This window comes from Bufo bufo, chromosome 4 (assembly GCF_905171765.1).
Source record: "Bufo bufo chromosome 4, aBufBuf1.1, whole genome shotgun sequence".
Classification (NCBI taxonomy): Eukaryota; Metazoa; Chordata; class Amphibia; order Anura; family Bufonidae; genus Bufo; species Bufo bufo.
Window position 1 is genome coordinate 73,915,836 of NC_053392.1, and position 17,262 is coordinate 73,933,097.

Below are 17,262 nucleotides of genomic sequence, written 5' to 3' on the forward strand. Positions count from 1 at the left end.
ATTCCTAATAATTTGATGGCCAACAACTCCCCATCTCCCACATCGTAATTTCTCTCTGCGGAGGAGAGTTTCCTTGAGAAAAAGGCACATTTGGCTGGAGAGGGACCCTGAGATAAGACCGCACCCACACCCACCTCAGAAGCGTCCACCTCAACAATAAAAGATAGAGAGACATCAGATTGTACCAAAATGGGAGCGGAAGCGAAACTGTCTTTCATACTAGAAAAGGCCTTAAGCGCATCTACCGACCAGGAGGAAAGATCTACCCCCTTTTTAGTCATATCAGTGAGTGGCTTAACAACAGAGGAATAATTAAAAATGAACTTTCTGTAATAATTGGCAAAACCCAAAAACCGCATCAGCGCCTTCTGATTCTCAGGAAGCTCCCAATCAAGCACAGCGCGGACCTTCTCAGGGTCCATGCGAAAACCAGAAGCGGAGAGAAGAAAACCAAGAAATTGAATCTCCGGAACCGCAAACACACATTTTTCCAGTTTAGCGTACAATTTATTCTCCCGCAGAATGAGCAAGACCTGACGTAGGTGGTCCCTATGAGTTTTGAAATCAGGAGAAAAAAATCAAAATGTCATCTAGATACACCAGTACAAATTTCCCCATTAAATGATAAAAAATGCTGTTCACAAAATGTTGGAAGACGGTCGGAGCATTCATCAAACCAAAGGGTATAACCAAATTCTCGAAATGACCCTCAGGGGTATTGAAGGCCGTCTTCCATTCGTCCCCTTCCCTGACCCTGACTAGATTGTATGCCCCTATTAAATCCAACTTAGAAAAATCTTTAGCCCCAACAATCTGGTTAAACAGGTCCGGTATCAGAGGAAGCGAATATGGGCCACGAATTGTGATACAGTTCAGCTCCCTGAAATCCAGACAAGGTCTTAAAGAACCATCTTTTTTCTTAACAAAAAAAAAAACAGCGGCAACAGGTGACTTCGAGGGTCGGATGTGTCCCTTTCTCAGGCTCTCAGAGATATAAGTACGCATAGCGACTCTTTCAGGTTGGGAGAGATTGTATAAACGTGATTTTGGCAGCTTGGCGCCTGGGATGAGATTAATAGGGCAATCGTACTCCCGGTGAGGGGGCAACTCCTGGACACCACTCTCGGAAAACACATCCGAAAATTCAGAGAGAAAAGATCGTACAGTCTTGGTAGAAACCTCTGAAAGAGACGCTGTGAGGCAATTCTCTCTGCAAAAGTCACTCCAACCATTTATTTGCCTTGCTTGCCAATCAATGGTGGGGTCATGTTTAGTGAGCCAGGGTAGCCCCAACACTAGAGGAGTAGGTAATCCGCTTAGGACGAAACATGACATATCTTCAACATTAGCATCACCCACAGTCAAACGGATATTGTGAACTATGCCCTTTAACGATTTTTGAGAAAGTGGAGCGGAATCGATAGCAAAAACAGGTATATCCTTTTCCAAAGTGCATACCTGGAAACCATGTGTTATAGCAAATTGATTATGAGATTGACAGCTGTTCGACTATCTACAGAAATCTCACAAACAATGTTCTTGCTATCTAGCGCCACCCTGGCAGGTAGGAGAAAACGGGAACTACAAGCAAACGGCAAACCTTCAATTTCCGCATCAACCTTGCCAATAATAGCAAATGGAAAGTTTTTAGAGGTTTTTTTTCTTTTTGTTTCTTTATTACCCTCAGAAAACTCCCTGAATCTCCTAGAGGGGCAAACATTAGCCAAATGATTTATACCACCACAAAACAGAAACAAACCCTCCTCTGAGAGCTGAATCCTCTACTATCAGAGGCAAGCAAAGCCAGCTGCATGGCCTCCTGCTCAGAGGAAATTGAGAGAGACTGAGGCCCCGCGCACTGAATGAGACAGCCCCACTGTCCTTAAGCTGAATATGACAGGAAGGAGTGGTCTCTCCTCTCTCTCTAAGACGCCTGTCAATACGAACAGCTAGAGACATGGCAGACTCCAACGAGGCAGGTCTCATGAAAAGCAAATGCATCTTTCAATCCCTCCGAAAGACCATGGCAAAATTGACTTCGGAGTGCAGCATCGTTCCAACTAGTATCAGCTGCCCATCTCCGAAATTCAGAACAATATATCTCTGCGGACTGTTTACCCTGGCATAAAAGACGCAGTTTAGATTCAGCCAGAGCAATACGATCCGGGTCATCATATATCTGCCCCAGGGCTACAAAAAATTCTTCCACTGATCGGAGGGGCCGTGCCCCCACCAGCAGCAAAAAGGCCCAAGACTGAGCGTTATCCCTGAGCAGCGAGATGATGATCCCCACCCTCTACTCCTCATCACCAGAGGAATGGGGAAGTAGGCGAAAATGGAGTTTGCAAGCCTCTCTAAAGCAAACAAAATTTTCACTACCCCCGGAGAACGTATCTGGAAGCGAGATCTTAGGTTCGGAACAAACTCCATGAACGCAAGCAGAACCGGTCACCTGAAACTGAGACACAGTTTTACAGAGATCTGCTACCTCCAGTGAAAGACCTTGCATGCGGTCAATCAAGGCTGAAACCGGATCCATGCTTAAGACGGTTAGGAAACACAATACATACAAGGAAACACAATACATGAAAGAACTTTTCTGAACAAGCAGCAACAGAAGTCTCCAGCAATGTGCAGTGAACACTTCAATCCAGGAAGTAGTATAAACTGCAAAGTGAGGCAGTATGGGAGGGAATATAAAGGAAAGAGGATTAGTCTAAATAGGTGACACCTGGGAGAAAGAAATGAGATGACAAAGTGAAACCAAAACAAAGAACATCATGCAAGAGGTAGAAAAGGACGTCTGTCAGATCTTCTCAGAGAAGTGGCGGTGACAGGGAGTCCAAGCTCAAAGACTGCAATTTATTGATAAGCCTTCTATGTGGGACAGTTTCAAAAGCCTTACTAAAGTCCAGATAAGCGATGTCTACTGCACCTCCGCCATCTATTATTTTAGTCACCCAATCAAAGAAATCAATAAGGTTTGACATGATCTCCCTGAAGTAAACCCATGCTGTTTTTCATCTTTCAATCCATGGGATTTTAGATGTTCCACAATCCTCTCCTTAAGTATGGTTTCCATTAATTTCCCCACTATTGATGACAGGCTTACTGGCCTATAGTTGCCCGATTCCTCCCTACTACCTTTCTTGTGAATGGGCACATTTGCCAATTTCCAATCTTCTGGGATGACTCCTGTTGCCAGTGATTGGTTAAGTAAATCTGTTAATGGTTTTGCTAGTTCGCCGCTGAGCTTTTTTAATAGCTTTGGGTGTATCCCATCAGGCCCCTGTGACTTATTTGTATTAATTTTAGACAGCTGACTTAGAACCTCTTCCTCTGTAAAGACACATGCATCAAAAGATTCATTAGTCTTCTTTCTTAACTGAGGTCCCTTTCCTTCATTTTCCTTTGTAAAAACTGAACAGAAGTATTCATTGAGGCAGTCAGCTAGTTTTTTTATCTTCTTCCATATACCTTCCTTCTTTTGTTTTTAATTTGGTAATTCCTTGTTTTAGTTTCCTTTTTTCATTTATGTATCTGAAGAATGTCTTATTGCCTTTTTTCACTGACTGAGCTAATTTCTCTTCTGCCTGTGCTTTAGAAGCTCTTATAACTTGTTTGGCCTCTCTCTGCCTAATCTTATAAATTTGCCTGTCATCCTCGTTTATTTTTTTTTTTATAATTACTAAATGCGATCTTTTTGTTTTTAATGATTTTGCCCACTTCTGCTGAGTGCCACAGTGGTCTCTTCCTTTTTATGCTTTTATTGACAAGCCTAATGCAATTTTCAGTTGCCTTCAATAGTGCTGCTTTTAAGTAGTCCCATTTCTCCTGGACTCCATTGAAACTGTTCCAATCTGATATGGACTCGTATACCACTAATCTAATTTTAGAAAAGTCAGTTTTTCTAAAATCTAAAACTTTTGTTTTTGTGTGGTGTGACTCAGTCACTGTACTTATAGTAAACTACACTGACTGGTGATCACTAGATCCCAAGCTTTCCCCTACAGTAATATCAGATACCAAATTCCCATTTGTGAATACTAAATCTAAAATGGCCTCCTTCCGGGTTGGCTCCTCAACTACTTGCTGTAGAGATAATCCCAGTAGGGAATTTAGAATATCTGTACTCCTGGCAGAACTAGCTATTTTGGTTTTCCAGTTTACATCAGGAAGATTAAAGTCTCCCATAATGATAACTTCCCCCTTCAATGTCATTTGAGCTATTTCCTCAACTAGTAGATTGGGTCACTGTCACTAGTGGAGTACCTCAGAGGTCAGTATTGGGCCCTATTCTCTTCAATATATTTATTAATGATTTTGTAGAGGGCTTGCATAGTAAAATATAAATTTTTCGCAGATGACACTAAACTGTGTAAAGTAATTAACAAGAGGACAGTATACCACTACAGAGGGATCTGGATAGACTGGAGGCTTGGGCAGATAAGTGGCAGATGAGGTTTAACACTGATAAATGTAAAGTTTTGCACACGAGAAGGAATAATGCAAGTCACCCGTACATACAAAATAGTAAAACACTCGGTAACACTGACATGGAAAGGATCTAGGAATTTTAATAAACAGCAAACTATGCTGTAGAAACCAGTGTCAGGCAGCTGCTGCCAAGGACAGTAAGATAATGGGTTGCATCAAAAGGGGCATAGATGCCCGTGATGAGAACATAGTCCTACCACTTTACAAATCATTAGTCAGACCACACATGGAGTACTGTGTACAGTTCTGGGCTCCTGTGAACAAGGCAGACATAGCAGAGCTGGAGAGGGTCCAGAAGAGGGCAACTAAAGTAATAACTGGAATGGGGCAACTACAGTACCCTGAAAGATTATCAAAATTAGGGTTATTCACTTTAGAAAAAAGACGACTGAGGGGAGATCTAATTACTATATATAAATATATCAGGGGTCAGTACAGAGATCTATCCCACCATCTATTGCAGTACGCAGCCCTGCAGGGTGTAGCGATGTGAGGTCACGGTTACTTAGGCAAACGAGGGTTGCTATGGGTTACTCACAGTTTGTAGGAAGACCCTGGGCAGGCGTACAGCAGTGATGGAGAGGCTGGCACAGAAGTGCTCTGGGGCACTCTCTGTATATATGTCACGGCGGACGTGCACAGTAAAACAGATAACACTAACCAGGCTCTGGACGAGAGACGGGGGAAGGGTCACCTCCTAATTTATCCCTGACCTCTTTCCCTACAATGCTCAGCCCACAGACCAAATCTTGATGGTAGATTTGCTGTGTCCACCAGCCTATGCTAACAGAACCCTGAACTCCCTGAGATGGTGAAGTGGGGAGAAAGGAGCTGCCAGCTCGCACAGAACCTGGATGGGATAGATGACATAAACAACCAAACAAGAAAATACACTTATCTGCTGAGAGCAGGAACAAACAGCCAACCTTCCTTCCAAGACCACAATGAAGAGTATAATCCGCTCAGAGCACCTTGGCTGGAGACTATTTAAACTAATGACTCCACCCAGTGCACCTGATGCGAGGCGGATCCAGCACAGCATCAAAACAAATACTAGACTCGTGCTGCAATCCTGGCTGACCTCCGCACATCGTCAGAGTGGGGCATGACAATATAGGGACCAGGCCTGATGGTGGGTGAGGTGCCCTGGATGTTGCAGATGTTTAATGTGCCTAGGGCAAGTTCCTTTTAAGGTTCGTGACGCCAGTGCCTGTAACGGTGGCACACCGGTTGATAGTGGTAGGAGTAATAAGTGAGGAACACGTTGTTGTGGTGAACCAAACTTTTCTTTACTGGAAAACGTTTAACTTTATTCAGTCTTTTATAGGTTCAGTTCCACATAGCAGTATCACATCACAAGCAGGCTTTACATCAATGGCAGGCAACAATGTTCTTTGCAAGATACTCATAGGGTTAAACAACACTCACAGACCAGGCTGTACCTTCTCCTCAGAAATACTGTACACTGCTCCTCAGAACTCCTGTCTGTCTTTATCCCAAGGCCCGTATGCCCTAATGCTGGCTTTATCCTTGGTAGAAATCTTCCTCTCGTATATATATATCCTTGCTTTAAAGTATAAATCCTTCTGCCCTTCAGCTTACTTGACTTAGCTGGAACACTGGCTATAATCCTTCACTAGACTCCTGGTGGCAACTAGAAGCCTGGGCTGTCTAGTTGCATGTCATGAGGAGGCCCTCAGCTTGTCTCTGGCTGGTGCCCTCTCACTTCTGTCTCTCCACAGACTCCTGACTACAGACTAACCCCTCCCTGTCTGGGTCTAAGTATATATACTAGGGGCTCCCTAGCTCCCTCTAGTGTCTAGGATGTTAAACTACACCATAATAGGCCTGCTGCACATATCACAGGAAAAATACACATTAAATACATATTAAAATGCATTAAAATGTACTGTGAAATACACTGCCACTGTCCCACAGAAGGTGGAGAACAACGTGGCCCAATTGACCCTTGTGTAGTGCCCACATTTACCTAGTGGGACACTACATACCCCGTTGCTGTAACATTGCCCGTCCTCGGCGCAACACAAGGGGTCCTGCCCAGCTGGAAAACTGCACCTGAAAGACAAAAATAATGCAAAGCAGGAACACACATCTACTTTTGCAAATACATATATATATACACACTCACCTAAAGAATTATTAGGAACACCATACTAATACGGTGTTGGACCCCCTTTTGCCTTCAGAACTGCCTTAATTCTACGTGGCATTGATTCAACAAGATGCTGATAGCATTCTTTAGAAATGTTTGCCCATATTGATAGGATAGCATCTTGCAGTTGATGGAGATTTGAGGGATGCACATCCAAGGCACGAAGCTCCCGTTCCACCACATCCCAAAGATGCTCTATTGGGTTGAGATCTGGTGACTGTGGGGGCCATTTTAGTACAGTGAACTCATTGTCATGTTCAAGAAACCAATTTGAAATGATTCGAGCTTTGTGACATGGTGCATTATCCTGCTGGAAGTAGCCATCAGAGGATGGATACATGGTGGTCATGAAGGGATGGACATGGTCAGAATCAATGCTCAGGTAGCCCGTGGCATTTAAATGATGCCCAATTGGCACTAAGGGACCTAAAGTGTGCCCAGAAAACATCCCCTACACCATTACACCACCACCACCAGCCTGCACAGTGGTAACAAGGCATGATGGATACATGTTCTCATTCTGTTTATGCCAAATTCGAACTCTACAATTTGAATGTCTCAACAGAAATCGAGACTCATCAGACCAGGCAACATTTTTCCAGTCTTCAACAGTCCAACTTTGGTGAGCTCGTGCAAATTGTAGCCTCTTTTTCCTATTTGTAGTGGAGATGAGTGGTACCCGGTGGGGTCTTCTGCTGTTGTAGCCCATCCGCCTCAAGGTTGTGCGTGTTGTGGATTCACAAATGCTTTGCTGCATACCTCTTAAGGTGCAAAATAAAATAGGCACAACTTGGCTTTAAGTTCTTTGAAGCAGGCAGGAGGTCCTGTAAACAGTATGGCCTTGTAGCAATTGGTAATTTCAGTGGCCTACCACCACCACTGAGCCGTGGGTAACTGGCAGCAGCAACATAGGGCCAAAACGAAGGACTCCTGTCCTGGAAGGGTTAAATCCTCAGCAAAAGAAATCAGCAGAATAGTGGCCTGGCAGGCCTACTCACAGGTGTGTATAAGTTCCACTTGGTACATCAGTGGCACATCCCGGTTCTGCTTGCAAACTGGGCCGGACACGAGGGTCCACATAAGGATGGGCCCACAAAATAGTATTGGGCGGCAGCTGAAGCATGAATGGTCCCCTTACTGGTATAGGCTCCATAGGCCTAGGGGTAATTATGGTCGGTGGCTGCATGGGCCCAGGCATGGTTACAGTTGGAAGCCCTGCTGGTCTAGGTACAACCGCAGCAGGAGGCTCTGTGGGTTCAGGTGTCACCAATTGCACGCAATGGTGTCTGGAATAGGTGAGTCTCCTTGGCGCCGCAACAGCAGCGGCGGTCACAAGGGATAACTGGCTGGTAGGGATAGGCACCCTTACCTTTGGCTCAGAGACGTCTGAGTCCTTAGTTGTACTTTTTCTTTCCAGTGGCGGAGACGGTATCTTGGAGGCGGCAAGCTGGCACAGGCCTCTCAGTTGGAGTTCGAGTCGCACGATCTGGTCCTCCAGGCTCTAGGACGTTGCGTCGCGGCAGGGATTTTCCAATGTCACCGCAGGGTCAGGTAAGGACTCCGGACTTGGCTTGCGCGGCCGCTGCAGGTTCTGGTGCCGTATCCAAACTTTTTCCTCTCCGCAGGGCATCACGGTAAACTTCTAGCCTAGCGATCCGTTCTTTCAGAGTCTCTTGCGATGCGGTCGTTTTGCGAATCGCGGCAACACGTATCTCGGCCATCAATGTAGTCCATTGCGCACTGGGCCGGGCAAAGTTTTTCCATGAGACAAGGCTCTCGTATATATATATCCTTACTTTAAAGTATAAATCCTTCTGCCCTTCAGCTTACTTGACTTAGCTGGAACACTGGCTCTGCTCTGCTCTGGTTAGTGAACTGCAGGTTTCTCCCAGGAGGCAGATAGAGAGTTGTTGGCTATCAAGTTGGCCTTTGAGGAATGGCGTCACTGGTCTCACCCCGTTACGGTATATACAGACCATAAGAATTTGGCTTATCTGCAATCTGCCAAGCGTCTGAACCCTAGGCAGGCCAGATGGTCACTGTTTTTTACCAGGTTCAATTTTGTGGTTACCTTTCGCCCAGGGGTCAAGAACGTCAAGGCAGATGCCTTGTCTCGCAGCTTTCCTGGGGGAGGTGATTCAGAGGATCCTGCGCCGATTTTAGCGGATGGGGTGGTGGTCTCCGCTCTGTACCCTGAATTGGAGATGGAGGTGTTGGGAGCCCAGGAGGGGGCTCCTGGTTCTTGTCCCCCATGAAGGTTGTTTGTTCCTGAGGGCCTGCGATACAAGGTGTTCAAGGAACATCACGATACTGTCCTCGCTGGACATCCTGGTGGTAAGTCCATCTGTGATCTAGTATCCCGGAGGTTCTGGTGGCCAGGGTTACGTAAGAGCATTGAGAATTACGTGACAGCTTGTGAAACCTGCGCTCGGTCAAAGGTTGCTCATACTCGACCGGCTGGTTCACTTCTTCCATTGTCTATTCCGTCTCGTCCTTGGACGCATTTGTCTATAGACTTTATTACGGATCTGCCAAGTTCCTCCAGGAGAACAGTAATTTTGGTGGTAGTTGACCATTTCAGTAAAATGGCTCACTTTATACCACTAACTAGTCTGCCTAACGCTAAGACTCTTGCTCACATTTTTGTGGATAATATTGTGAAATTGCATGGTATTCCTTCGGATGTTGTCTCTGATAGGGGCACGCAGTTTGTCTCCAGGTTTTGGAGGGCGTTCTGCTCTCGGCTTGGCATTCAACTTTCATTCTCTTCGGCTTTTCATCCGCAGTCGAATGGTCAGACGGAGCGTACTAATCAAAACCTGGAGACCTACTTGAGGTGTTTTGTGGCTGAAATTCTGTCCTTAGCAGAATTTGCGTTGAATAACCGTAGGCAGGAGTCCACGGTTAAGTCGCCATTTTTTGGCGCATACGGTTTCCATCCTCAGTTTGGTACCTTTTCTGGGACTAGTTCCTCTGGGATTCCAGAGGAGGAGAGATTCTCTTCTGCCTTATCCTCCATCTGGCGGAGGATTCAAGGAAATTTGGAGAAGATGGGTGAGAGGTATAAACGAATGGCTGACAAGAGACGTGTGACTGGTCCGGACCTGTGTATGGGTGATCTGGTGTGGTTGTCCACTAAGAATATCAAATTGAGAGTGCCATCTTGGAAACTGGGTCCAAGATTTATTGGTCCGTATAAAATTTCTGCAGTGATCAATCCTGTAGCGTTTCGGCTGGATCTTCCGCAGACTTGGAGGATCCATGATGTGTTCCACAGGTCTTTACTAAAAAAATACGTGAGACCGGTGGAACCATCGCCATTGCCTCCTCCTCCTGTTCTAGTCGAGGGAAACTTGGAGTTTGAAATCTCCAGGATTCTCGACTCTAGAGTTCTTTGGGGTTCCCTTCAGTACCTGGTGCACTGGAGGGAATACGGCCCTGAGGAGAGGATGTGGGTTCCGGCGCTGGATGTCAACGCCAGCCGACTGGTGAGGGCTTTTCATAGGTCCCATCCGGATAAGGTTGGTCCAGGGTGTCCGGAGGTCACCCGTAGAAGGGGGGGTACTGTCATGCCCCGCTCTGACAATGTGCGGAGGTCGGCCAGGATAGCAGCACGAGTTTAGTGTTTGTTTTGGAGCCGTGCTGGATCCGCCTCTCATCAGGTGCACTGGGTGGGGTCATTAGTTTAAATAGCACACCATCCCAGTGCTCTGAGCGGATTATAGGAATCACTGTGGTCTTGGAAGCTAGGAAGGAAGGTTGTCTGTTCCAGCTCAGTAAGATAAGTGTGGTTTTAAGTTTGGTTGTTTTGTGTCATCTCTCCCATCCAGGTTCTGTGCGAGCAGGCTGCTCCTATTTCCCCTCTTCACCATCTCAGGAATTTTAGGGAGTTTCAGCCCAGGCACGGGGACACATCATACCTACCACCAAGGTCTGCATGTGGGCTGAGCAGTGCAGGGAAAGAGGTCAGGGATTAGCTAGGAGGTGACCGTTCCCCTGTCTCTCGCCCAGAGCCTGGTTGGTGGTTCATTTGTGAGTCTGAGTGCATGTCCGCCGTGACAATATCATTTCCAAGTGTGTGAAAAGCTTCCTTCACCTTTGAAACCTCATTGCAAGCCAGATCATTTGTCCCAAGATGGACAATAACATCCACCTCCCTTTCCTGCTTTGCTTGCCTAACAATATTAAGGATCCGTCGTCTATCCCTGCTAGCCGTAGCACTGGGGAGACATCTCACAACACCATTTTCTTCAAACTTCACACCTCTTATGATGGAATCGCCCACCAACAGCTGCTTACTATCAATCCTCACCTTCTCCTTTTTGTCTTTGGCGGCAGTCTTGAATATTTTAGGCATGGGAGATGATTGTTTCTCACCCACTGTGCTTGAGCCATCCTCCATGTTGCTCTTGCACTCTGAAAGTGCTGCAAATGAATTATGGAGAGCCACAGACTGTGGGACATGTCTTCTATCAACAACTCTCAGTCTACCAGAACCTGCAATAACCCATCTTCCATTTCTAGGGGGCCTCTGTGGCAGTGGCATTGCAACGTTCTCAGCCTGAGTTTGTTTAACGGTTAATTTACAAATCTCTGATTTTTAAAATGTGATTTCCTGCTGCATTATGGAGAGCTGTCTACAGATCAGACAGTATCCAAACCTCTGAAGAGTGGAACCTGAAATAATAGCACAACAATTCCTGCGCAGAACTGGGTCTGCTATTTTAAAGAGGGGAAATATTATAAACAAACAAATCTTACTTGTTTAGATTGTATCCACGTCCAGATTACCTCCTGAGTATCTTCTGAATATCTCCAATGCACTTATAAAAATCAGCACTTGGAAAAAGCAGCAAGCTATAATTAGGCAAGCTAATACTAACCACCAGTGGTCAACCACTGAGGAAGTGGTGTAGACGCCCCGAAACGCGTCTGGTGATATGAAGAAGCGCCCACCTAATCCACTGGACCTCTACTAAAGAATTGCATGGCCATGCGATAGGTAAATCTTCAATTATAACTACCGCTGCAGTATACAACAACGGACGCTACTGCTAAGGCAATAATCCTGCCCATACAGTCCCGCGATAGTGTGACGTCATCTGGTTGGGACGTGCGACGCGAGACGCCGAAGCAGCCGGCACCGCTCGCACCTCGTGGAAAGACCGTGATACACAACAGCGGGATGCAGTACCAGGAATCAGGTAGGAACCTGAATTGCTAATGTAAGCAAAAGTGATTTAAAACTTACCGTTCTGGGCGGCCAATAATTGGAAGAAGATAACTGTTTGGAGGGACTTATTGAACCATAGTGCTGGAACTATATACCATCCGTATACACTAAGATATAAACCAGCATTTGGGACACTTCCATTTGAATTGCGGATTGCGGCACAATACTAATAGTGATTTTATCAAATGTGACTTTCACTTTAGGAATCAGGTGCCTTTCAGTGATATCACTGTCCAAGGATGTGCCTATAAGGTTTTCACCCCATCACCAGTATACTTATATTGGTACCAATTTTTTATTGTATCTTTTATTGATTGTATTTTAGTGCATGTTTTGTGTGACTGTTACTCATTTATTGGACTGAGCAGGTCCTTTATCAATAAATATAACTTATATCCTATGGTCCAGGTGTTGTGAGTGCTCACTCCCCTATTTTCCTTTATCATTTATAAATAAATAGGTAAGATGTCGCACTAAGAACACCTAAACGGCACCAGGTGCTCCTGTAGATTGAGACCACTCACTCAATACAAAAGAGCATATATTATATAGTAAACAGGGCACTCAAGGAAACCGTGACCATGTATTGGAAGCAATTATGAGCTTTATTAATAAAACAAATATAGTTAATAGATAAAATGGTAAATCACAATTGGAGATGAAATGCAATAAACTACAGATAAAATATAATCGACAGATAAAATATAATCGACAGATAAAATATAATCGATTGGCCAGACCAAATAAATAATCGATAATCCGATCTGATATATCTTCGGTCCAATATTTATGAACATCCGAAAAAACTTGGTCATCCGAAAAAACTTATTGTGGATAAGTTTGCTCGTTTTATCGAGACCACAGTCATTTGACTTACAATTGTTCACTTTGTTACGGCGGCGTCCCGCCGAAGCAACGTGGGTAGCGGCACTCGCTACTGAAAAGCTTGCAAGCGAATATAATCCTTTACCTTTGAGTCGACCAAAAAATCATCCGATAATATCACAAGAGTCTTCAGATGTACTCACTCCCAGGATATGCCCTTTGATGTTTGTAGCAATATTCAATCAGGAGGTTGGCAGCGGCTCTCTGTTCGGTTATGGTCGTTTCATTGGTAAGGTAGGTCTCTCAGTGCAAAGATGGGGTGTAGCACCAGACGCGTTTCGGGGTTCAACCCCTTCCTCAGTGGCATGCTTCACCCCAGTCCAAACCCCTCTTTTATACTGAATGTTCTATACTTTCATTGGTCCCAATTTGATCGTCATATCCTGCTTGTCGATTCACTTCAGATGTTCTTCATTATCACTCAATCACAGAGAAAATGTCAGAGAAAATGTCATGCAGAGAAACTAAAAAGTACTTTTAACAACTTTAGCAATTCATCATTTTTCTACAATTTCATCTGGTTATATATTGCAAATTCCTACATACATTAAAGCAAAAAACGCATCTGGGCACTCTGCGTTTTTGATGCGGTATCTGTGCGCTTTTTTGCTTATTCAGTTAAACAAGGGCTCAAATTGCCCACCCAACATACTATCAGTATATATTATGTCTAAAACAATAAATAACACCACTAAAAACTCCCTTACTGCACTTAAAGGGAAATATGTTAACTAAGTGACTCTTTATAAAACTCTATTTGTCGACTCCATAAGTGATGTCAATCAGTGTTACCATGCATAAGTATTTACAGACATGGTAAACAGACAAAATCAATGAATTGTTGCATAAAAAATTGCTGCATAAAAAGTTAAAATGCACAAATTTTGTAAAAGCTGACAATAAAATTTACAATAAATATATGATAAATATGTGTTGATTCGAGGGTTGTGCTATGATGGGCATAGATTGGGAATAGAACAAATCGATTTTATAATAGAAGGGATAGACTTCATTTTAAATCATAATTATTTTAATTTCGAGGGTGATTTTTACTTACAAATACAAGGGACTGCCATGGGCACCAGGTTCGCCCCCAGCTATGCCAATCTATTCATGGCGGAGTGGGAACGGTTGGCCATACAACCTAAGCTGGGGACGGACCTGGTGCTCTGGCAACGCTATATTGATGACATCCTGTACATTTGGCAAAGTGGGAATGAAAGCCTACAATCCTTTCTGAAAGACATTAATTCTAATGATAGGAACCTCAGATTTACAGGGGTAACGAGTCAGGAGAAAGTTGAATATCTGGACTTAAATATTAGTATCGTGAATCAAGATATCATTTGTAGTACGTTTATTAAGCCCACTGCCAAGAACAGTTACATTTTGTTTAATAGTTGTCACCTCCCCAGTTGGTTGTCAAATATCCCACAAGGACAATTCCGAAGAATAAAGAGAAATTGCACATTGGAAACACAATATGAGTTGGAGGCTAATAAGATGAGAGATAAATTTTTGGAGAAAAATTATCCCACAGAGATCCTGGACAAAGCATTGCAACAGGTAAATAACATGGACAGGAAGTCCTTTTTTGAGGAGAAAACACAACATTTGGAGACTCCACAAGAAATTTTGCGATTAATCTTGCCCTTTAGTGACGACTATAGAAAAATACGCCAGATTGTAACTAAGCACTGGCATCTGTTACAAAAGGACAAGATTATAGGAACCCTAATGCCGGTAAATCCAAAAATTACCTTCACAAAAGCACCTAATTTAAGCTTAAAAGTGGCCCCCACAGTGAAAAAACAACTAAATAGGGAATCCACTATCTCAAGTTGGATAGGTTTACAGGGTTTTTTCAGGTGTGGTACCTGTAGAAACTGCAAAACAACATCTTTTCAAAAAAGAACCAACGAATTGGTGTCTGCTAATAATAATCATTGCCATCCAATAAAGGATTGTCTAACGTGCAACTCAGAAAATGTAATCTATGCTATAGAATGCCCGTGTAAATTACTATACATAGGTAGAACCAAAAGATCTTTAAAAAAACGTATTTCAGAACATATTAATAATATACGGAAGGGATTTGACAACCATTCGCTATCATACCACTTTAAAATCACACACAATCAGGATCCCTCAGGCTTGAGGTTTCTAGCTATTGATAAGGTGGAGAAAGAATGGAGAGCAGGCAACCACATAGAAAGGATGTCTAGACTTGAAACCAAGCGAATCTTTGAATTCGATACCCTGATTCCCAGGGGGCTCAACGCAGAATTTGAGCTCTTTGGATTTCTATGAGAAAATGGTGGGCACCGATGTTTCGACGATTAACCGGCTGTTTGTATTACAGTCGGTTTCTCCTCTAGACGTGGGTGCCCATCATAGCACAACCCTCGAATCAACACATATTTATCATATATTTATTGTAAATTTTATTGTCAGCTTTTACAAAATTTGTGCATTTTAACTTTTTATGCAGCAATTTTTTATGCAACAATTCATTGATTTTGTCTGTTTACCATGTCTGTGAATACTTATGCATGGTAACTGATTGACATCCCTTATGGAGTCGACAAATGGAGTTTTATAAAGAGTCACTTGGTTAACATATTTCCCTTTAAGTGCAGTAAGGAAGTTTTTAGTGGTGTTATTTATTGTTTTAGACATAATATATACTGATAGTATGTTGGGTGGGCAATTTGAGCCCTTGTTTAACTGAATAAGCAAAAAAGCGCACAGATACCGCATCAAAAACGCAGAGTGCCCAGATGCGTTTTTTGCTTTAATGTATGTAGGAATTTGCAATATATAACCAGATGAAATTGTAGAAAAATGATGAATTGCTAAAGTTGTTAAAAGTACTTTTTAGTTTCTCTGCATGACATTTTCTCTGACATTTTCTCTGTGATTGAGTGATAATGAAGAACATCTGAAGTGAATCGACAAGCAGGATATGACGATCAAATTGGGACCAATGAAAGTATAGAACATTCAGTATAAAAGAGGGGTTTGGACTGGGGTGAAGCATGCCACTGAGGAAGGGGTTGAACCCCGAAACGCGTCTGGTGCTACACCCCATCTTTGCACTGAGAGACCTACCTTACCAATGAAACGACCATAACCGAACAGAGAGCCGCTGCCAACCTCCTGATTGAATATTGCTACAAACATCAAAGGGCATATCCTGGGAGTGAGTACATCTGAAGACTCTTGTGATATTATCGGATGATTTTTTGGTCGACTCAAAGGTAAAGGATTATATTCGCTTGCAAGCTTTTCAGTAGCGAGTGCCGCTACCCACGTTGCTTCGGCGGGACGCCGCCGTAACAAAGTGAACAATTGTAAGTCAAATGACTGTGGTCTCGATAAAACGAGCAAACTTATCCACAATAAGTTTTTTCGGATGACCAAGTTTTTTCGGATGTTCATGAATATTGGACCGAAGATATATCAGATCGGATTATCGATTATTTATTTGGTCTGGCCAATCGATTATATTTTATCTGTCGATTATATTTTATCTGTCGATTATATTTTATCTGTAGTTTATTGCATTTCATCTCCAATTGTGATTTACCATTTTATCTATTAACTATATTTGTTTTATTAATAAAGCTCATAATTGCTTCCAATACATGGTCACGGTTTCCTTTATCATTTATACCACATTGGGTCGGGCACCCGATTTGTGAGCTAGCAGCACCCGTCATAGCCACTAGGCGAGAGCCAACCACCCATTTATTTTCAAGCTAATACTATGTGGCTATATATACACACACTCCCACAAAAGCTCTTCCCCAACAACAAATTTAACACCTTAATCACCTATGCTCATTTGCAATCAGACAATAGTGATAACCTGTCTAACAAATTCCTCACCTGTTTTGAAACACAGTGTCTGAGTATCCACCAGAAACACCGCTGAAGTTCTGCTACAGTGGAAAAGCTCTGAGTTAGTCTAAGTTAGTCTCCTGAATATCTCCAATGCACTTATAAAAATCAGCACTTGGAAAAAGCAGCAAGCTATATAGTATAGAAGGGCACAGGATGATTCCCGGCCTGCACGCTCCTCCTACACAGCCCTGCAGCGTTATGTATGATAACACGGTGCCTGTGGGGAGCGCCAGCAGCTGAATGGAGAAGCAGAGAGAGGACGGCTCTCTGCTTCACCATTGCAATAAACTGTCTCTGCGTTCTAAGGATGCAGAAACAGTTGAGAGCAGGGCATACCTCAGCCCTCCCGGGACCACGGGACAGCCACCAAAATCCAGGACTGTCCCGCTAGATCCTGGATGGCTGGGAGGTATGCATTAGCTATAACGCAGGGGGCTGATCACACATGCTGGGTCTGCGCTCCCCTGACTCTTCACCTCAATGGCTAGTTGGATTTTTAGAGGACAGGGACCCCCATTTTAGTAATTGGTGGAGGTCAGCTGGACTCCTGCCCATCTACATTTATCCT